Source organism: Schistocerca piceifrons, chromosome 1 (assembly GCF_021461385.2).
Source record: "Schistocerca piceifrons isolate TAMUIC-IGC-003096 chromosome 1, iqSchPice1.1, whole genome shotgun sequence".
NCBI classification, from domain to species: domain Eukaryota; kingdom Metazoa; phylum Arthropoda; class Insecta; order Orthoptera; family Acrididae; genus Schistocerca; species Schistocerca piceifrons.
This window is the reverse complement of record NC_060138.1, coordinates 996350328-996374603: the sequence shown is the minus strand read 5'-3', so window position 1 is coordinate 996374603 and position 24276 is coordinate 996350328. Positions and strand designations below refer to the sequence as shown.

Sequence of the window (24276 nt, the reverse complement as noted above, 5' to 3'; positions counted from 1 at the left end):
GGGAATGAGGAACGTTTTTTTGTTTCGCGGTAGATGATTTTATGTTTCACTGCCAGTGTTCCCCAGGACAATGTTTTATATAAACATTAGATTTCATTTTAATTAAGAAACAACGGAATATCTTCTTCAGACTAACTCATTTACACGAGAAACGCTGCTCTGTGCATTCACATAGCGAGATAGCACAGTGGCTATGGCACTGGACTCTCACTCGAAAGGTTAGTGGTTCAAATCCCTGTCTGGTCATACAGTTTGAAGCTTTTCGTCGCTCCCCTAAATCGCCCAAGTTCGAAGTCGTGCTCCGACTCTAGCCACTCGTCGTTGATTGGACGTTATAACGCTAATCTTCCTCGATTCCTTTGCTGTGAGAAATGAAATTAGATCTCGATTGACTCCTTCGAGTTCACCGACATTATGATAGTCAATGCAACCACTACCTCAACTAAATACTTAAAAATTTCATTTCACCTACATGTCCCTAGAATTTTTTCAGCAGCATTCTAGCTTTTTTATCAATCTCTTCAGGATAGAAACTTCGCACTTAACTGTATACAGACATAAATGAAACTGATTACATCGTGAACATCTTGACCGAGCGCTACCAAGCACACTATGGTATTTCCATGTCTTTCGGATATGTTGATTAAAATTTCATCCTTATGTTAGGTATTTTCAATGAAGAAAAAAGCCATTCGTACAGAGGAAATGGTGAGAGTACATACTGGTTATTAGGTGTTTCTAACGCAACTGAAAGTTTTCAAGTGAAAGTAGAGGTAATCCGATGGGTTACAAATCTACATCACCGATGTCGATTTGCTGTACGATTTTGGAACGTATACTGTGATCGACACAATCTATTATAATTATCAAATAGTCAGTACGGATTCGGAAAATATCGTTCCTGTGAAACACAATTAGCTTTTTATTTGCAAAAACTAATGAGTGCTATCTACGAGGGATCAAGGGATCTCAAACCGTTTCTCAAAGAGATCACATAGGATAGACGGTGGACTTCGAATAAGTCCAAAGAAGGGCAACTCGCTTTAAATTATCGCGAAATAGGGGGAGAGTGCTACGGACATGTTAGGTGAGTTGGTGTGGCGACCAATACAATAAAGAGCATTTTTCGTTGTGGCGAGAGTTTTTCACGAAATTTCAATCACCTGCTTTCCCGCTGAATGTGAAAACATTTTCTTGTCACGAACCTACATAGCCAGAAATCATCGTAATAGAATGAGAGAAATCAGAGCTATTACGGATATATTTCAGTGTTCTTTTTCCCATGCGCTGTTAGTGTGCGAAACGGCAGAGAAACAGTCTGGAGGTGGTTCGGAGAACTCCCTGACAAGTACTTCAGTGTCCATTGCAGGATAGTCATGTAGATGTAGATCGCAGCATACAATATTTGTGCACATGCAACTTATCGCCTCTTTGTGAGTTTGAGGAAAGGAGAATCACTGGCATGAAAAATATGGGAGCGTCATACCGACAGATGGTACAGACAGTTGGTTGTAACGCGGCGACTGTAGAACAAGTGATAACGGGATAGACTCAGGACAACAGATTGGCAAGAACAGTAGGCCTGAGTCCTTTCAGAGGGACTACACCAGTAGAACAACTTAGGACTGTTCGGTTGACTCTAAGGAATATGTGGATGACGACAACGGAAATCCCAGAAGAGGTTACAGGTAGTCACCGCGAACCCTCGGAAATAGATTACTAGACGCTGGGTTGAGATTTCAAGCTGACATGCATCATTCACCGCTTAAATTGTACCAGAGAGGCTTGCGTGGCGCACAGCCAGAGTCAACAAGAACACTGTATCACTCTGTGATATTTAGCAATGAGCCTCGCTTCTGTTTGTGGCGGTCAGATCGACGCCAACGTGTCCATAGACGACCTAGTGAAATCTCACAGGTGGCAGCGATTGGGTACTACAACAGGACTGATTAGATAACTGTGGAAAAGAGGCTGGATGCTTGTCAGTATGTAGCAAAATGACACATCCCGTTGTCACGCCTTCGTGACTTCAGTATCAGTGTATTCTAGCAGGGTTACATCAGACCAACCCACCTGTGGTGTCTACCGATCCTTGACTGGCTGCCCGGTCCAGGTCACGCATAGTGCGATGAGAGACGTATACTTTCATACCGCTCGACGCACACAGCTGTGACTCCTGCAGTGTTGGAACGTGTGGACACACTCATTCTCGCTGCTCAAGTGGTCGTCTCGGTTGGTAGTACTGACACACTTGTCCCCCAGTTGGGGTACTCAAAGCTGTGTGCACGCTGCGTTAATCGTCGCCTAACAGAAGACCGTAAAGGTCAACGACGGACCATCTGTGAGGAACAGTCACAGCCGATGAACCGAGAGTTCATCACTTCTAAAAGGAGATAAAACGGAAATCCACAGAGTGGCGCCAAGTCACCTTTCCTCCAAGAAAAAGTTCAAAGCCGCACCCTCAGTCAGTAAAGTGATGGCGACGGTCTTCTGGGACTCTGAAGAGGTTATTCTGTTTGATGTGCCACATAAATGCATATGAACTACTACTCCTCCATGACAGGGCAAAGCATCACCAAAGTCTGCGCATCCGAGGGGAACTGACGCAACTTTATTCGACTGTTCTTCCTCATTCACCGTACAGTGCGGATCTCGCTTCTTCCAATTTCCAACAGTTTGGCCCCATGAAGAATGCACTCCGTGGCATGGTTATTGATGCAGCAATACGCTGGCTCCGACGAGTACCATGAAGGCCTACAGCCCCTTCCAGTAAGGTAGTTTACGCCCGTCACATTGAAAGAAGATTACGGTGAAAAATAAGGTTTTGTAGCCAGCAGACTAGGCAATAATTTGGTGTATTGCAATCCTGAATAAAACCAACCTGCTTTCAGAAGAAAAAAAAATGCATTACTTATTGGTCGCTGCACATACAAACAAGTATTCGTGCGCATGACGGTCACACCTCGTACTCATGTTCTTGACGGACATCACTTCTGAATGGAATTAACGTTACTACTATATGTGGTGAATATCTCCATTAAGTTTGATTCAAGTTGGAAAGGTGCTTCATGGTGCAATACTTTTCTTTTCCGTCCGAGTACGTATCAATACTTCGCAAAGGGTTCCTGCGGAGCCTTTTGGAAGGCAATTAAATTGTGTGCTTTAGTTACTCCAGCTGCATTGCATATAATTTGTACCAGAGCAAAACAGCATTTAAATAAGAATAAGGTGTAGTACTAGAGGGATACTGGATAGCATCGCTCGTGCGAAACTCAGCTTGGTCTTTTCTCACATGATATACTGCGAACTATGTATTAGGGGGCAACAGGCAGAATCCAAATTTCTAGATTTACGGAAAGCGTTGGAATGGTGCCCCATAGCGGGCTGTTAGCATATGGAACAGGTTTACACATAAGACTGTCTCGACTACTTCGTAAGTTACAGAAGACAGTATGTTGTCCTCGACGGCGAGTGTTGACAGAGAGAAGGGAATCGTCAGGAGTCCCCCAGAGAAGTGTGACATGGCGACTTTTTGTGTGTAAAATGGTCTGGCAGAAAGGGCGGGCTGCAATCTGCGATTGTTTGCTGATAATTCTGAGGTGTACGGTAATGTGTCAAAACTGAGTGACTGTAGCAGCCAGCTCTAAATATGGGAAAGTGTTTAATGTGGATGAGTAGGAACAAGAAACCTGTAATGTGTGGATACAGCATCAGCAGTGTCCTGCTTTACAAAGACACGTCGTTTAAATATTGGATCGTAACACTGCAAAGCGATATGAAATGGAACGAGCACGTAAGGATTGTAGCACGGAAGGAGAATTGGCGACTTCAGCTTATTGGGACAATTCCACGGAAGTTTCATTCATCTGTAAAGAAGACTGCGTATAGGATACTAGTCTGACCTATTCTTGAGTACTGCTCGAAAGATTGGGGTCAGATTAAAGAAAGACATCGAAGCAATTCAGAGGCGGACTATTAGATTTGTTACTGGTAGGTTCGAGCAACACGAAAGTTACTGAGATGCTTTGGAAACTCAAATTGGAATCCCTGGAGGGAAGGGGACGTTCTTTTCGAGGAACGCTATTGAGAAAATTTTGAGAACCAGCATTTGAAGCTGACTGCAGAACGATTCCGCTGCCTCCAGTATACACTACTGGCCATTAAAATTGCTACACCAAGAAGAAATGCAGATGATAAACGGGTATTCATTGGACAAATATATTATACTAGAACTGACATGTGATTACATTTTCACACAATTTGGGTGCATAGATCCTGAGAAATCAGTACCCAGAACAACCACCTCTGGCCGTAATAACGGCCTTGATACGCCTGGGCATTGAGTCAAACAGAGCTTGGATGGCGTGTACAGGTACAGCTGCCCATGCAGCTTCAACACGATACCACAGTTGATCAAGATTAGTGAGTGGCGTATTGTGACGAGCCAGTTGCTCAGCCACCATTGACCACACGTTTTCAGTTGGTGAGAGATGTGGAGAATATGTTGGCCAGGGCAGCAGCCGAACATTTTCTGTATACAGAACGGCCCGTACAGGACCTGCAACATGCGGTCGTGCATTATGCTGCTGAAATGTAGGGTTTCGCAGGAATCGAATGAAGGATAGAGCCACGGGTCGCAACAAATCTGAAATGTAACGTCCACTGTTCAAAGTGCCGTCAATGCGAACAAGAGGTGACCGAGACGTGTATCCAATGGCACCCCATACCATCACGCCGGGCGATACGCCAGTATGGCGATGAAGAATACACGCTTCCAATGTGTGTTCACCGCGATGTCGCCAAACACGGATATGACCATCATGATGCTGTAAACAGAACCTGGATTCATTCGTGCACCCACGTTCGTCGTTGAGTGCACCATCGCAGGCGCTCCTGTCTGTGATGCAGCGTCAAGGCTAACCGCAGCCACGGTCTCCGAGCTGATAGTCCATGCTGCTGCAAAAGTCGTCGAACTGTTCGTGCAGATGGTTGTTACCTTGCAAACGTCCCCATCTGTTGACTCAGGGATCGAGACGTGGCTGCACGATCCGTTACAGCCATACAGATAAGATGCCTGTCATCTCGACTGCTAGTGATACGGGGCCGTTGGGATCCAGCACGGCGTTCCGTATTACCCTCCTGAACCCACCGATTCCATATTCTGCTAGCAGTCATTGGATCTCGACCAACGCGAGCAGCAATGTCGCGATACGATAAACCGCAATCGCGATAGGCTACAATCCGACCTTTATCAAAGTCGGAAACGTGATGGTACGCATTTTCTCCTCCTTACACGAGGCATCACAACAACGTTTTACCAGGCAACGACGGTCAACTGCAGTTTGTGTACGAGAAATAGGCTGGAAACTTTCCTCATGTCAGCACGTGTAAGTGTCGCCACCGGCGCCAACCTTGTGTGAATGCTCTGAAAAGCTAATCATCTGCATATCACAGCATCTTCTTCCAGCCGGTTAAATTTCGCGTCTGTAGCACGTCATCTTCGTTGTGTAGCAATTTTAATGGCCAGTAGTGTACAATGCACATAAGGACCACCAAGATAAGATACTAGAAAGTAGGTCTTTGTCCCTCGCTCTATTTGCGAGTAGAACATGAAAGAAAATGCCTAGTAGTGGTTCGGGGTACCACCCGCCTCGTGCTGGACGGTGGACTGCGGAGTATGTATGTAGATGTAGATATAACAGAGGAGAGGAAAGCAAGTATGCGGCAGACCTGGGCGGCAGAGAGTTGGAAGAATGCGGCCAGGCGGAGTGTGGGAACGACGCGTCTGCGGCGCGAGGCAGCGGTGTGGAACCGCGGCCGCGGCGGAGGATGCGGCGCGCCCGGCCGCCGGCCACAGGCAGGAAGGCCGCCGCAGCCGTGGCTGCAGACGTGACCGGCCGACCGCTTCCGCTGCTGGTCCCGACAGCCCGGGATTACCCCGCTGCTCGCGCTAGCTGCAACGTCATTATTAAGAGGGCCACTGTCTTCTCTGGAAGCGGTGCCACTGTTCCGCACCACTCGCTTACGCGACAGGAACAGCTGACTTGCCCAGCACGTCACAGGACCTCATCACGCTAAATCCCTCTTACACGTCACTGGAGAATCTCCCAGATGGGATCTGCCTAATAGGGCGTGTGTTTGTCTGTGTGTAAAAAATGTCCTGGTTGCATCTGCATCTGTTTCCCATGACTCACTTTGCTCCAACTCGGCTTGTGATACTAGATTGGGATGATGGTACACAATAAATCAGATTAATATTTCATCTACATGTACACTATCTAGTCAATAGTATTCGGACAACTATCAGTGGACATTAACAAGGGGGGCTTGAACTCTACTGGGGACACTTTCAATGAGCTGTCTGAATGTCTGTGTAGCAATGGCAGCTTGTCCTTCATCAAGACACGAAACCAGGTAAGGTAGAACTGCTCTTGCCAGCATTAGCCAAATACAAAACCCTTCCATTGAAATGCCCCAGGGCACAGCGTGGTTCAATACTCCAAATCACTCGTTTCCAGTCTCACCCACTGTCCAGAAGCACCGCTCTTGTGCCACCTCAAACATCGCTAGCATTGAGTATAGAACAGTGTGGCTTATGAGGAGATGCTCGACCATTCTTTTCTACTACATACGAGCAGTCATTGTGTTAGGGGACAGCTAGTAGTGCTGTGGGATTCCCGAGTGATTCCTTCTGTTGATCTCACGGATTGTTTACAACAACGATCCGCAATGGCCGGCGGGCCCTGACAGTCAATACACGAAGTTTGTCAGGTCTTGATTTCGCTGTTGTTATGTCTCCGCGTTTTCGCTTCACAGTCACATCGACAGTCGATATGCGTAGCTTTAGGAGGGATGAAATGTTTGTGATGGATTTGTTACATAGGTGACATACAATGATTAGTCCACGTTCGAAGTCACTGAACTCCCCTGACCGACCCATTCTTCCGTTATCGCTCCTCTACCGACAACACAATCCCCGATCTCTTATGCTGGCGGGTGCGCCTTTCGTGGCATCTAGTGGTGAATTCCGCATTACATAGGCGTGTCCGTAAGCTTTTGACCACATAGTGTACACAGGTACACATATATTCTGCAATCCACTACACAGTGCGCGGTGAAGAGTACTTTACAACGTCTGCGATTTCCTACACTTTTCCATTCACGTATTGAGGAACAATCTATATTCCTCTGCATGCGGCGTCAACACACTAATCATTCAAAAATGGCTCCAAGCATATGGGACTTAGCATCAGTCCCCTAGACTTAGAACTACTTCAACCTAACTAACCTAAGAACATCACACACATCCATGCCCAAGGCAGTATTCGAACGTGCGACCGTAGCAGGCGCGCTGTTCCGGACTGAAGCGCCTAGAACCGCTCGGCCACAGTGGCCGGCACACTAATCGTGCTCTCGTGGTCCGTTCGCGAGGTAAACAACGGTGCTAGCTGGATTGTCGCACAGTCTTTCTGAAATACCAGGTCTCTAAATTTACCAAACAGGGTTTCGCGAGAACAACGTCATATTTCTCCCAAAACTTCCCATTCAAGTTCCTCGAACGTACTTCTTGCGATTTCCTGTGAGGTATACCTGTTACGCTCTATGCAGGGCGTCTGTGATGCTCTGCGCCTTTTCATAACCCTTACCGGAAATCCAAAACTTTTAGCTAGATTTTACGTGTTCGCGTATTTCGTATCTCTTCTTAGTACTCACCCTAAACATTTAAACGATGATATGTGCTTCATATGTATGCAAACGATGAGATGTGCTTCGTATGTATGCAAACGATGAGATGTGCTTCGTATGTATGCCACTCATCTTAGATACTCTCTGAGTGTTGTTGTTATCTTGCAAATCATCCACATTATTCATGGCGCAACAGACGCCTGTGATTCTATCAAGACAGTGTATATTTATTTTTTTGTATGTCGCTGTTGATCATTTTACACTTATATCAACATGTGCCGGCGCGAGCCGGCTGGATCAGATCTTTTTGCAAGCAAACATTAGGAAAACGGCATACTGGATGGATATCTAGTAACAATTTGTGATGAATGCAGGCAACAAAGGGGTGATGCAAAAGCGAATCTGTAATTACTATTTCACAACTTTTTCTTTACGGAGACTCAATTATATCATTTCAATATCAAGATAAGTGGACAATCGTTGGGCCCCATAAGTCTATTAATGCCCTAGTACGCTCTTCTAGGGTGTGGCCTGAGGCGCTCATAAAATTCTGATCGCGTCGGGAGAGTGAACAGCAACTGGAATGAAAAATGCAATTCCCTCGTTGTCGACGCAAATAAGAGGCCTGTCCTTTAAAAACAATCACCGTTCTTACGCTATACGGATATAAATGTATTTTCAAAACTGAAACGTTTCTTTCTCCGGAGCCACGGAGCCTTCGTGTTGTGCGCAGCCACACTCGTGGCCCCGGTCTGAGTCAGCGCACTTCTGCCGATTACCAGGGAACATGTAGGGATGGCGGTTCTCACTGAAAAAACCTGTTTTTTTCCACGTCAGATAACCTAACTGTCGAAACAGCTCAAATTAATCGGTTTCTGAAAAAACAGATTTTTTGTTTTTATTCCTATTATTTCCTACAATAAACGGAGAAATCAAGCAAAGATACGACACGGTATACACGCGGGAGTACCCCAGGGAAGCATCCTAGGGCCCCTACTGTTTAACCTCTACATAAACGATCTCCCAACCACACACAACACAACGATGGCAATCTACGCGGATGACACAGCCATCCTTGGGCAAGATTGGAAACCATCAAACATTATGTCACGCCTACAGACTGCACTCAGAATGGCTGAGCCTTGGTTGGACAAATGGCGTGTTAGAGTTAACGTCGACAAGTGCGAAGCCGTTCTGCTCACTAGAAGACCGAAGCAACTGCGCAAACACCGTTACTGCAGACCGATAACTCTACGTGCACGTCCAATACGTTTCCGCGAGAAAGTCAAATACCTCGGTGTCTGGCTGGACCGGAAATTACTCTGGGGGGACCACATCCAACACATGACCAACTGAGCTAGCGCGAGGCTCAAACAGCTCTATCCTATGCTCAACAGGCGTAGCACACTGAACAGAAGGGTGTCGAGGTCCATGTACATGACACTTATCCGACTCCTGATGACGTACGCAGCTCCTGTCTGGGGATACGCTGCGCCTACACGCCTGCGCCGTCTGCAGCTCATACAAAACAAAGTACTCAAAATCATAAGCAATGCTCCACGATACACACGCATCGCGGACCTTCACCGGGAATACCGACTTGAGACTCTCACGGAGGTAATCCACAAACTCATCACAAGACTATACAGAAACTCCAGACATTCGCAGAACCCGTTTATTCTGAATCTGGGGAACTACGACCACAACCATAGAGGGAAACATAAAAGACCAAAAGACATACTTGTAAGGACCTAACATCTATGGCCAAGCATACGCAAACATAACGGTACAGGCGAGCCCCTGTTAATTAGACGCCATTACTGGATATCCAGCTGGAATACACTGCCGAATAACTGGCCCCACGCAGGGAAGCCGTACCGTACACTGCATGCAGACAAGCTCCACACATCCCCCACACAGTGAGATGATCTATGGCCGATCTCCCACTACTGTCTAACGATCTTGATTGTTCCAGGAATGTAGCGGCTGCAGCAACTGGGATACATCGCCATCGCTTGCCACGGTAATGATGCATGATACCTATACTAACAAATCCAACCTTGCATGAACTATCGCAGCTAGTAAGCCACTACTGCTCGTACTACCCATCCCACTGTCGCAGAGGTTTTTTTCCCACGGCACGAGCCATGGCACTTTTTTCCCTCTGCTCTTCAAATCGCTACCCTCACTCGCGTTTCGTCCACTATCACCTGATGGACCGTGTTAATGCGCAGTCTTACCCAGACGCACGGATAACATCACAGCCCAGCATCCTGTGATCCACTTACTAGATAACTAACATGTTTACGGAGGTGACAGAAGAACTTTTGGTTTGGTCACCACGTTGGTGCGGGCGTGGAGGGGCCCCATCTCTATTAAGCAAAGATAGAAAAATTTTGACTCCCTCAGTTTCAAGACACACAGAATCAAAATATAGATTAAATAAGCAAATAAAAGAAAACTTTATCCGTCCACCGTTCGCTGATTTGCTCGAGAAGTGATGCGTGGTTGAATATTACAAAAAAATTACCAGTATTCTCCAACTGATTCCAATTTTTTGAAACTCTGCCCACAAATCATTTTGTAAACGGGGTTCATGCCGAAATGAGATTTTCACTCTGCAGCGGTGTGTGCGCCGATATGAAACTTCCTGTCAGATTAAGCCTGTGTGCCGGACCGAGACTGGAACTCTGGACCTTTGCCTTTCGCTGGTTCACGGGCAAGTGCTATACCTCTGAGTTGCCCAAGTTGGAGTCTCGGGCCGGCACACAGTTTTAATCTGCCAGGAAGTTTCATATCAGCGCACACTTCGCTGCACAGTGAAAATCTCATTCTGGAAACATCCCCCAGGCTGTGGTTAAGCCATGTCTCCGCAATATCCTTTCTTCCAGGTCCAGGAGTGCTAGTTTTGAAGGTTCGCAGAAGAGCTTCTGTAAAGTTTGGAAGGTAGGAGAGGAGGTACTGGCAGAATTGAAGCTGCGAGGGCGGATCGTTAGTCGTGCTTGGGTAGCTCAGTGGTAGAGCACTTGCCCGCGAAAGGCAAATGTCCCGGGGTCGAGTCTCGGTCCGGCACACAGTTTTAATCTGCCAAGGGATCATACCACTATTTGAGCATTACGAATAGTCATTGGGAAAGAATGAAAACTGGGGTTGAAGAACACTATTTTTCGTGTTGATTTTTCCGTTTTCAATGGCTACAAGCAGGTAAGGGCATGCCACGTAGACACAGGCAGCAGATCAGCTTCTTTCTGTTTTTTATTGTGAACGAATGGTTGTTAAGTTTCAAATTTATTACTGTTACCATAATTTCCGTTCTCTTTCATTATATCACAGAAATTCCAGGCAAATGTTTAATCTTTTAAAAGCAAATGAAGCACTGTATTTCATTGCGGCGTCACTTCGTAAACATTTCCACACTAGGATTGGTGCCGCTGTGATGTACAACGGACGACTACCACACAGAACAGAAGGGGCAAGTCTTGCACACTGCATGTACACGCGTACCATCTAACAGGCCACACCACATACTAACAGGCTCCTTACTGTCTCAGCAAAGCTGTGGCAATTCTTCTGCCATGTGTTTGTTGCTCATTTCTGTCATAAATGTTATTAAAACAGCACTGATCGCTTTTCCCATTTTCTTGAAAGACGCAACATTTCAAAGCAATGCAAATTTTACGAAGCAACGTTACCTACTTAAAAAAAAGGCTTATTTAAAAACAAAAAGAATTAGCACTTGGCATGGATAATTAATATTTCGGTATTTTTACCCGGATATTAGAAGCAGTAAAAACACCTGTTATTAAAAGAGACTAAAAAAATACCGAAAAATAGAGATTACTCAGAACTAATATACCGGTATCGATTTTAACTGGTCAGTTTTTTCCATCCCTAAGGCGGACACAAATTACGCGACGTGCTGTTTCAATTGCGAACGTTTGCTGGCGGACCTGGAGTAACTGTCTGCACTGCCCCACCACCAAATCAATATAAATAAGGGTCGCCAATCTCGCTTTGAACCACGAAGCATGGTCAAACTTCTCACTACTCTAATGTCAACATCACAGTCCTGTAGCAATCCAATTGCTTTCAGAAAGACTCACGGATCCGCCCGCTGCGCTGTAATGATGGAGACTTCTGATTTGCACCATTGCTATAGAATTCGTACCTGCTGCATTACCCGACGTTTCGCGAGAGCGTGAAATGTGTGTTTCTTGGGCCATATTGTCAGTTATGAGTTCTGTGAGTTTCGTTAGAAGGTAAGCGGCAACATAATGTTTTATTTATGGGTGAATGTACAAGAAATAACCTTATTTTTCAAAAGAGATGAATGTGCATTCGTCGTCGTTCATTTGTAGGAAGCTGACAAAGAGAAAACATGACGTTTCCTATGCTTACCACTGTTAAATTTCCAATACCGTACCAGCACAATTAAGAAGCTTGCTCGCATTGTGAGCTTAGAAAAATGTATTAAGTATTATTAGTGTACCATAATATTTATAAGTGATGTGAATTATTTAATGCGTTCTTTATCCAAAAATATTAATTAAATAATTATTTTTTTATTGCAGAGTGACAACGGAAAGTCATTATGGAAGTGGAGCAGAGATGAATTCCATTTAGCTATCCCAATATATCTAAATGAAGCCCTTGCAGTAAATTAGCGTGTACACATATAAGATGTGCCTAAGCCAACAAGCGAGAGGTATGATGAAAATAAAAACGAAGATGTAAATGGGGATACAAAAATTTCTGCCTGCCGTAAAGTGTTTTCTAACGAAGTTGAAACCGAATTCGAAGAGCGTATTCCTATATCTGAAGAGATGGCGTTCGGTTTCAGCACGTCGGACGTAAGAAAACTTGCTTCTGACACTGTAGAACGAAACGGATTGCGCCATAATTTCAATGCAGGAGAAGCCATGGAAAGCAAAAAGTGGGATGAAGGTGTGTATCCAAGAAACACCGCCGAATCCGAGGGAAATGATGAAAGCTCCACGCAATACTTGAAGGCCTAGCCAAGGAACCTGTGAGCTGACAAACGGACTATACAAAAAAGCCAACAACGCAAAAGAGAAGAAATTTTGAACTACAGCTCCACCTGTGACACGGAAGTGTTTTCGAGACTCAGCGGGGAAGCCACCGCACAGGCTCATCCGTAAAATAGAGGAATGGTGTAGCAATTTGTGCAGCGAAGATCGAATGGAATAAATGAACAGCTCCATGAAATTCAAAATGTGGAATCTTGCAAAGCGTGTAAGGATGGGGAAGGAGCAAAATAGTTATATCGCATGCCTGCAAATAGTGATGTAAGAACTAAAATGTGGAATATTTCCTCAAACTTGGACTGCTGTTCGTATACCTCTTTGCTCAGAGAAGTAGTTTGTAAGAGTGGTAAAACTGACGCAGCCACTAGTACAGATTAGGAATTCAGATTCCGAATCTGTACCACTTTCAGATTTATTGAAATAATCAGCAACCAGCTGCGAAGAAGAGATTTTATTTCCTTAATCGGTTAAGGCGCCTAGTGCCCTTCTTCAAAAGGTTGTAAGAAAAATATACACTGATCAGTCAGAACATTACCACTACCGAAATAAACCCGTCCAAGTTATAGTAGTGAGGAATAACTGCTAGACAGACGCACGGTGGGTTTAGTATCGGTGAGCATCTTGGAAGGCGCGCGGTATATCTGAGTTGACCGAGGGCAGATTGTGATGGGTCGGAGACTCGGCACGAGCAATTCGGAAACTGCACTGCTTGTCGGGTGTTCGAGGAGTGCTATGGTAAGCGTCTTCAACACGTGGCGAAACCAAGGTGAAACCACGTCCAGACGTCGTGGGCTGGGCTGGGCAGACTGGTAAAAGAGGACATGCGGCGAAACTGAATCAGACTTTAATGCGGGACAGAGTAAAAGTGTGTCTCAGCACACAGTGCACCGAACACTCCTAACGATTGGCCTCCGCAGTCGACGATCCATGCATGTGCCAATGTTAACAAGACGATATGAGCACCTATAACTGAAACGGGCACGTGACAATCGGCGCTGGACGTTTGCGCAGTGGCAGAACGTTGCACTGTCTGATGAACCCCGATATCTTCATCATGCCGATGCGAGGGCGCGAATCCGTCGTCTTCCAGGGGAACACCTCCTTGACACCTGTACTGCGGGCTCCATTGCGCTCTGGGGAACATTAACGTAGGCATCCGTGGAGCCAGTTGAGCTCGTGCAAGGTACCATGATGGCCCAGGAGTATCCTAAACTGGTTGCAGACCACGTACAGCCGTTCATGACGATCATGTTTCCCCAACAGCAGGGGCATTTTTCAGCACGATAATGCGCCATGTCACAAAGCCAAGAGTGCGATGGAGTATTTGAGGAACATGCGCGAGGTCCAATTGATGTGCTGGCCCCGAACTCGCCAGACCTAAACCCAATCGAACGCATCTGGAGTGTGACTGAACGTCACGTCAGAGCCCATGCCACCCCTCCCCGGAATTTACGGGAGTCAGGTGACTTGTGTGTGCAGGTGGTGGCGCGAACTCCCTCCAGTGACCTACCAAGGCCTCATTGCTTCCATGCGGAGACGCGTCGTCGCTGTTATCCGTGCCACAGACGGACGTACGGGCTATTAGGTGGGTAGCCATAATGTTTTCCGGCTGATCAGTAAACCACAAATAAGTAGAAATTGGATATGAATATCAACATTTAAGAATAAGAAGTTTAAAAAATTTAAACATTTAAAGATAAAAAAATGGCACATACTTATACCTATCGCATTATCTGCAAGTGTCAAAAATAAGATGCATCCAGCCTAAAAAATGCAAGAGCAAATATGTAATACAATAATGAATCCACTGATACTTGAAGAGCTTGTAAATGATTACATATGGTTCATACGACCCGTACAAAAATGATATAACTGAGACTAAAAACAGTGCACACATCATGCTATAAATAGAGGTAATCAGCCAATGAAATGCATACGTTGAGGTTGGTCTCAGGGTGGGGGGTAAAAGTACGATACAATAAGAAAGCTTAGCCTTACACAGCTATAGTTGGCATAAGGTTAAACGAAAAGGTAAGTGCACATAAACAGCATAGTAAGTTCAAATGGCTCTGAGCACTATGGGACTTAACATCTGAGGTCATCAGTCCCCTAGAACTTAGAACTACTTAAACCTAACTAACCTAAGGGCATCACACACACCCATGACCGAGACAGGATTCGAACCTGCGACCGTAGCGGTCGCGCGGTTCCAGAATGTTAATTCCAACGACAAGTGGCGCTACTGTTGGAAAATTTGGGAACTTATCTCCAAACAGCTACAATGGCGTCAGTAGCATGCTATCAAGGAAACTCTCAGCAAAAACGAAGTGCGAAGGAAATTATGGGGCTGGAAACCAACTGGAGTAAGTGGAGAGTCAATTCTCAATCACTGGCTAATATTAAAGTGTCGGAAAGCGACAACAGAGGAAAGTGAGCGTGTGTACAATTGAATAGTTCTATTACAGTGAAACAACGAATATATGCAGGTCGAAAGTACTATTCGTGAAAGAATTTTAACTAGCTGCATTCACACCAATTGTATGGTACCGTAAACTTTAGAACACATCGCTGAACTGGTGTAGAGATGTCAGTAAGACGCCAGTAGGAAAAACGGCCGCGCAAACAGAGCGCGAAATGCACTAAGGGGCGAGAAGCATTAACTCGAGTATAAATGGAGAAACTATTCCTAGTCAGTGGCCAAAAGGAGGGGTGAAACATAACAACAGGAGAAAGGAAACATAGGCATCATTGTATACTTTTGTTACAGTGGAATACCAAGTACAGAAATGTGTACGAAGTCCTAAATACGCTTCGTGAAGTAAATATAACATAAGCTGTGTGAAATAATTACAAGTTTGACTATCCGACCGCGAATGACTAAAAGGGGTTATTAACCGTAAACACTGCTTGTAACTATAAAGTAGAGCATCTGTAACTTTAAGAACTTTCTTTAAGTCACTGTTAACATGTAGCAAACCACCTGTAGCAAAAATATAGGTTGTAGACGAATTAGTATCTGCAATAATAAGTGGTTAACTACCTGGTAAAGTAAGTGGCAAACCACTTAGAACTTCCAAGATATTCAGAAAATGAAGTGGAGTGGTCTTATTTTTCTCAGAATTTCCATTCTTTAAATCAAATACCAAGAACAACGTCCTACAGAAGAGGATGCATTGTTTAAGTAATTTTGTAGCTTACTGTTTGGGCAGCACTAAATAAAATCTCAAAAGTGGTACAATTTATGCATCTTTCCCCATGTACACGACTAGCAGTTCTACACACTGTCTTTAACTTTAGCTAATAACTATTGCCTAAAATCACAACAACAACAAAAAGAGAAATTCAGCTGAAAGTCAATATGCACAGCGTCACACAAAAACATCACTCAAGTCTCCGCACAGTTCCGCATTCCCGCCTAATGAACAAAAAACCGAGCGAACGGAATGTAAGACAAGCTGAATGAATGGACTGACGAGTTCTTAGCAAACAGAATACATCATGTCACTCTCAGAGGTGAGAAATCTTAAGGCGTAGAAGTAACTTCGGGCGTATCCCAAGAGAGGGTTACAGGACCACCACTTTTCATAACGTACACTGTCTGACTAAAAAAGTGAAGCACCCAGTAGATCATGTCAATGTAACTTCGCCCACGTACACACCGTCGGCGGGAATTTAAATGATTGAGATGCAATTCTCTGTGACAGGTAGTGCTTTAGTGTTGTTAGTGTTTAGTGTTGTTAGTGTTTAGTGTTGTTACCAGGCCTGGTGAGGTATATACCAGACACGAATAACGTCAGTCGTTGAGTGATGACTGTAGATTAGATTAGATTAGTACTTGTTCCATAGATCATGAATACGACACTTCGTAATGATGTGGAATGCGTCAAGTTAATAAAAGGTGTCTACACAAGATATTACATTACACAAGATATTACATGGCACTTAATATTTTTTTTGTGGGGGTTGGGGAAATTAGCCACTTACCGTACTCAAAAATTCACCTAATGAATAGGAGGAGTTGCCATTAAGAAATACTTTTAATTTCCTTTTCTTTTAAATGCTATATGGCTACCTGTCAGACTTTTGATGTTAGTAGGTAAGTGACCAAAGACTTTAGTGGCAGCATAGTTTACCCCTTCTGAGCCAAAGTTAGATTTAACCTTGAATAGTGAAGATCACCCTTTCTCCTAGTGTTGTAGCCATGTACACTGCTATTACTTTTGAATTCGTTCGGATTGTTAATAATAAATTTCATAAGTGCAGTGAAGATCTCTAGCTCTTTAAATAAGTGTCTGCAGGATGATCTTGGATGAGCTCCAGCAATTATTCTGATTACACGCTTTTGTGCAATGAACACTCTTTCACTCAATGATGAGTTACCCCAGAATATGATGCCACACGAAAGCAGAGAATGAAAATACGCGTGGTAAGCTAATTTACTGAGATGTATATCGCCAAAATTTGTAATGACCCTAATAGCATAAGTAGCTGAACTCAAACGTTTCAGCAGATCTTCAGTGTGTTTTTTCCGGTTCAACCCCTCATCAATGCATGCACCTAGAAAATTTGAATATTCTACCTTAGCTGCCGATTTCTGATCGAAGTCTATATTTATTAATGGTGTCATTCCATTTACTGTGTGGAACTGTATGTACTGTGTTTTGTCAAACTTTAATGAGAGCCCATTTGCAGAGAACCACTTAATGATTTTCTGAAAAACATCGTTTACAATTTCACCAGTTAATTCTTGTCTGTTGGGTGTGATAGCTATAATTGTATCATCGGCAGTAGAGGATCCAAGCCCGAACCTTGCGGCACACCCCCTTGATTGTTCCCCAGTTTGAGAAATCACCAGTTTTTTGCATATTATGTGAACTGCTTATTTCAACTTTCTGCACTCTTCCAGTTAGGTATGATTTAAACTGTTTGAGCGCTGTCCCATTAATATCACAGTACTTGAGCTTATCTAGACACTAGATGTCGCATACTCGTGTGAGACTGTTATCAGCTCCTGATAGAGTTTGAAAATGTCCTCAATGTGTGTCTCCATCTGGCCGAATCGTGCAACGTCCAGTGTCCAGATTTATGGGGCATCTGGCTACACAGTGGTCCAATGCTGGACTTCATACTTGTCCTCAATGAACCCGTCGACCACATCTGGCCACCGCACGGCAGGATCGCCATGTTGTGTACCAAGCACATCGTAACCATTTCTTATCTGCGCCTCCCATCCGAGAACAAGTAATGGACTCCCTGCAATGTTCTGTGTCATCCCGCACTACTGACCGGACACTAGAAGCAGCCAGAATAGAGAATTATCGTCTCACGCGGAGGCTGCCGTTTATCACTACGCCAGAAACGGCTGCGTTTGGAGTGCTGCCGCGACTGGGCCGCATGGCGTCACACCGTATTCAGCGATGAATCGCGGTTATGCACTTCAATGTTTTGAAGAGACAGAGCGGTGCTACTCCTGACGTCATGGTGTAGGGAGCCAGTGAGTATGATTTCAGGTTACAACTGGCAGTGATTGACGGAATTTTTGATGGCCCAACGATGCCACACGGACATCCAGCGTCCTCATGCGTTATCTCTGATGCGACAGTATCGTAGTGCCATTTTCCAACACGACAATGCTCGTCCTGTCTTGACGCTTCCTTCTATGAATTGTCTACGTGATGAGTTACTACCGTGGCCAGCAAGGTCCCCAGCTCAGTACACGACTGAACATGTGTGGGACCAGATCGGACGTCAATTCCGTCCCAGGGCCAGTAACCAGGGTATCAACGATCAGTTACAGCACTTGTGGGCCAGCTAGACTCAGGAGAGGATACAACTGCTTTATGACACCCTACCAATCCGGATCAGTCCTTTTAGCCAGCCCAGGAGGGATCAACTGAACGCCTACTACCAAAGGTTGAAAATACCGCTACAGTTGCAAGGTTCTTTTATTTAGAACACGACCGGTTTCGGGATCTTATACGCCAATATTCAGGTGTTATTAGTTCGTGCTGTGACCCGGAGCGTCGCGGTAACTAGTACAGACAGGATGCGGAATGCTCTGCGCTCGCTGGTAATACACCACGTCCTGTACTAGTCCACCGGGGTGCTCAGGGTCACAGAAAGAACTAATAACACCTGAAGATGGGCGTATAAGAGCCGGAAACCGGCTGTGTTCCAAATGGAAATTCGGCCTCCCGTCGGGTAGACCGTTCGCCTGGTGCAAGTCTTGAGAGTTGACGCCAATTCGGCGACTTGCGTGTCGACGGGGATGAAAATGATGATGATAAGGGCAACACAACACACAGTCCCAGAGCGGAGATAATCTCCGACCCAGCCGGGAATCGAACCCAGGCCGTTAGGTACGACATTCCGTCGCTATGACCACTCAGCTACCAGAGACGGACGTGTCATAAATAAAAGAACCTTTCAATTGTAGCGCTATTTTTCAACCTTTGTTATAACGCTCAGTTGCGGATGTTCCACCGACAGTATTCTTCCTACTACAAAGTTCTTTGCAAATTTTACTATTTTATAATCACTGAATTAACGTCATATACCCACTACACACACGAAGTTTCATTTCATTTTCTCCTGCTTTTCTGGGTGCTTTACTTCTTTAGCAGCGCAGTGTATGTAAATGACCTAGGGGACAACTTATACACTTATCGTGGATGATGATGTTTACAGAGACGTGGTAACGCTTGAAAATTCCAAAGAAATGCAGAAAGACTTGCAGAGGATCGACGCTTGGTGCATGTAGACGGTTGGCTCACAACACAAAGAAATGCAATGTATTACGCATAAATAGGCAGAAAGGCCCATTACAGTATGATTACTAGACTGTAGTACAATCACGCACCTAAAATATCTAGGAGTATCCGTATGGAGTCCTTTAATGGTAGAACGACCACATAAAACTAATCATAGGTAAAGCAGATGCAGACAGAGAGATTTATTTCAAGATTCCTCAGGAGATGTAGTCCATTCATATAGAAGGTATCTTACAAAACCTTCGTTCTACCAACATTTGAATATTGCGCGTTGGTCTGGGATTCGTACCTAGCTGGGTATGCTGGAGGAAAAATAGAGGATCCAAAGAAGAGCAGCGCGTCTCGTTACGGGTTCATTTAGTTATCACGGAGATGCTCAGCCAACCGCATTGGTAGACACGAAAAGAGGGGCGTTCTGCACGACGGTGTGGTTTACTGTTGAAATTCCGAGAGCGTACATACCTGCAAGAGTCAACCGATATAGTGTTTTAGTCTACGTGCAACTCGCGAAAAGACCATGACGCAAAAATTAAACACATTCGAGCTCAGTCGGAGACTTACCAAAAATCGTTCTTCCCGCGAAACATTCGTGACTAGAACAAGAAAGGGGGAAGTGACAAATGTATAAAAAGGTGATCTGCGGAGTAAACACGTAGATACACCAGAAAAAGAGGCACGGATAAACAATTAGTGAATCCTAAATTTACTATGGGAAGGAGCTGCACTGCAAGACACTATTAGTGACTGAAGGAGATTGTAAAGCAGAATACCTAGAGTCTTGCGTATGCGAGATCACAAGATTACCACCAGGTAGCAGGATATGGACAGCACCAAGTAAACAGCTAAATGACAAATGACGACGCATTTTTTAAAACAGAAATCTTGTTTATCATCTGGAGCGGCATGAGCACCTTCTTCCCTCAAACGCCAACCGCAGTGGTCGCACGGTTTCCGCATGACCGCGTGTAACTGATATTACAGGAACTGACGTAACGCGAGAAGAGATATCAGCAACCTGTTTCCTGTGAAGATGTTTTCGTGGAGCTAACTGCGCTAGCCGTTCACGACAGTACCAACACTACAAACGAATGTAAACAGACAGCGCAGCTCAGTAAAATACATTAAAGATATTAGTGCTATCATATTATCTTAATTTTAGCAAAAAAAGAAGAAGAAATATCGACGTTAAGTTGCAATCAGTCTGTATCGTTCTGTTTTCATAATGAACAACAGATATCCTGGTATTTTTTCTCGTGGTATCGAGTTTAAAGTTTTACGGCTAGTTTTGCTCCTTTTAGGATATTCGCTGGTGGAATGACAGCAAAGGCATTTAAGATTTACGAGCAGGGTACTTCAAATTTTCCTTTGGAATTATAGTATTGTCCAACCCAGGAAAAATCCCACTGCAGGCAACATTAAATGTACAATGTGCGTTCCCCAAGCTGTCGAAGTAACCCGGTTAAAATGCCAGAAGATGTCACTTCTACACCATCCTCAGTAACGCACTGTAATGGTGGAAATATTTTTAAATTTTGAGTTGATTTTGGCTTCTTGGCGACATACTTTAATTCTAACACAAAAAACGTTTTCTGAAATGTTTCACAACTATTTTATTTCACACAAGCAACGTTTCGAGATCCAAGGTCATTACATAGCTTTACACTGTTTCAAAACTGTTGTTCATACCTTCTCGTATATTACGAAACAAACAGTCTACAATAACGTGATAAATCGTTGGATAACACGCCAGTTATTGAATCTGACTCCTCGGGCATCGATGTGTGTGTTGTCCTTAGGTTAGTTAGGTTTAAGTAGTTCTAAGTTCTAGGGGACTGATGACCTCAGATGTTAAGTCCCATAGTGCTCAGAGGCATTTGAACCATTTGCACCAATTTGACTGATGAAAGGAGGAAATATAAAAATGTACCAAATGAATAGGCGAAAGGGCCTATAGACGCCTACAAAAGAAGATTGATAGAAAATGCAAAATGGCTAAACAGGGATGGCTAGAAGACAGATGCAAGAGTAGAAAATTGCATGACCGGAAGAAACACTGACGCTGTCTATAAGAAAAAAAATTAGTTGTTAAGGAAACCTTTGGAGAAAAGAGAATTGTATTAATATCAAGAGCTCAGATAGCAAGCAAGTATTATGCCAAAAAGAGGATCTACATAGAGTGATTCCGTGATGATGTTACAAACTTTCAGAGATGATAGGTAAATCTATCAATTTGAGCCGGAAACGACCGAGTCGAAATCGATAAGAGAAAACTTCTGATACCACTGACAGTGGACTATTTCTATTGCAAGCTCTTTACTGTCCATGGAAGGAGGTAGTGTGTGTCAAAACAAGAAAATATTGCCTAGAAAACATGTCCTCTAAAGTGCATACCTTAAGAACAATGAGCACTTGTTGAGTAGAAGAGATGAGTTTCACAGTAGCAAAGATGAGCAATTGCTCGTAGCTCTTAAGGTTTCTTAGATCCAATGCTTCCTGATAGTTTTTCTTGTTATGGCGCATACTATGTCCTCCGAAAATATGGAAAGCAAACAGCTTTCGGTAGAAGTAGTCTACTGTCGGATGTATCACAGCGATTTTCGCTTTTGACTGGGTCGCTTCCGAACCAGGGTCCCTTGCCTCCAATTGGTACAGTCACCCTTCTCCATCGTCACTCAAAGTTTCTAATATCCTCACGGAATCACCCTGTAGACGACAAACAAACGTGAGGACAAAGAGAAAAGGAAGAAGGTAAAGATAAGATGGGAGGTATAATATCGCGAGAAGAATTTAACGGAGCACAGACACAGCTAAGTGGAAACAAAGCCCCTGGAGAGATCACAGGACGAACATTAAAAAATTTAAAGCAAGAGAAAATTGTGGTGGGACTAACCGGGAGAAAACAGCGAATGCACAGAGACTTGTTTGTTACGCGGCTGAGTGTAACAGAAATGAGAAAAATCTCGTCTGTTAGTCACCTGAAGAAAGAAACCTAGTATCTTGTTTTCTTTTTCTTTGAATATTCTGAAAATCACCTTTTAGTGTTGAAGCTACGAATCTCTTCAGCTCGTGGGGTATCAACCGTCGTCCATCTCATCTCACGCGCCATCCTGAACTGAAAGGTAATATACGTGAATATGTACAAGTTCAAGGGTGGAGGGAAACAACCTGATAATGTCCCCTCGGGGTACGGGATGTCGAACTGTGCAAAGCTTGGCACATACCAAAGTCTGGAAATGCAGAATCATAAAGTTACAGCCACAAAACAGCAGGCAAGAAATCGGGATATGCACAACTGTGGAGTCACAGCCACAAAAAGCAACCAATCAGCGGGAAGCTTGCAGTAGTAAATATCCGTGAAGCGAAAAGTGTAGAATTTCTGAGGCCGCGACATCATTCGGAATATGACAAGAATTTTCGAGAGGGTTTGCCAGTCATTTCTACAACGATGCCGACTTTGTTGCAGGCAGGAATTGAGAGCATTAAAAAAAGTGATGAGTATTTCAAAACTCACTTCTGTTTTCATTTTCACAGTTGTCATAGTCCTCATTAGCTGGTATACCGTACTTGTTAGAATGGAAGTTCACTCATGCTCTCTGTACATTAGCAAAAATGAAAACGTGTGGGCTTTTGACATCAGTAAAATTGCAGCTCACAGTAGGTTTACCACATGTCCGATACCTCACTACGATGCTGTTTATATAGTACAACATATTTCTTAACAAATTAATCTCATTGTGTCATAGTTATGGTAGTTGATTTCATAGCCAAGTTTTACCCAACAATCATCATCACAGATAATTTGTGTCTAACTTAACGGGCTACGAATTTGCCTCGTTTTGACGGTTCAGCTGAATTCATTATCTTGAGTTAGTTTATTGAGTAACTGCGCTCTTTACCTTAATAAGCATCAGCGGGGTCAAGTTAGTTTAAATGCACACATTTCGACGCAAGCGATGTTGATAGGCTGTCGCCTTATGGCCGTTGTTCCACAAGGGCGCATTTACGACCTTTGGTTGTCTGGCAAAATTTGCTGCATTCGGTGAACTCTATCCTAGTGTGTCCACTCTATTTCACTTCCTGATTGGCTGTCATTTTCTACATAATTACTGGATTTGAAGGTCAGTGCCTCGATGTAAAAGAACAAACAAAGTTTCTGCCATACTGACAATTGTCTGTATCTGCATGAATAGCGTAAAAGTCTTCTAATGGTGAACTCTCTGGTTCGAATCTCATTCATCGCAACGTTGTTCTTACTTTTATTTAAATTCGATATTGATTAAATAATAGAAATATTAATCAACAAGCACTGAACCATAATTTTTACACAGAAATAACGTCTTTTAATGTTAATTACTTATCGCATGAAAATACCAGAATTCACAGTAATTAAAAATTTTGTACAAAAATGCGAAACGTCATAGAGAAAATAATTTTTAATTTCCAGAGATTGATTACTCAGGTATGTAATTCTTTTTCATTTAACAATAAGACATTTCGCATGTCTATACCAAAATTTAATTTATTTTCAAGGTTTTCAGAAATTACTGCAACCAGTCGCCTTTTATGTAGATGTATTTTATTTAACCATGACCGGTTTCGAGCTGCCTAGCAACTCATCATCAGATGGTATATACATTTAGTGCTTTTTTGTACCCACTAAATGTATATACCATCTGATGATGAGTTGCTAGGCAGCTCGAAACCGGTCATGGTTAAATAAAATACATCTACATAAAAGGCGACTGGTTGCAGTAATTTCTGAAAACCTTTTCACA

The 24276-nt window shown here is 43.9% G+C and overlaps 1 protein-coding gene across 5 annotated transcripts in view; it reads right to left on the bottom strand.

Annotated features, from left to right (window-relative positions):
• Positions 1–24276, bottom strand: part of LOC124783694 (regulator of G-protein signaling loco) — a 243733-nt gene that overhangs the window by 104490 nt on the left and 114967 nt on the right. The window lies entirely within an intron of this gene.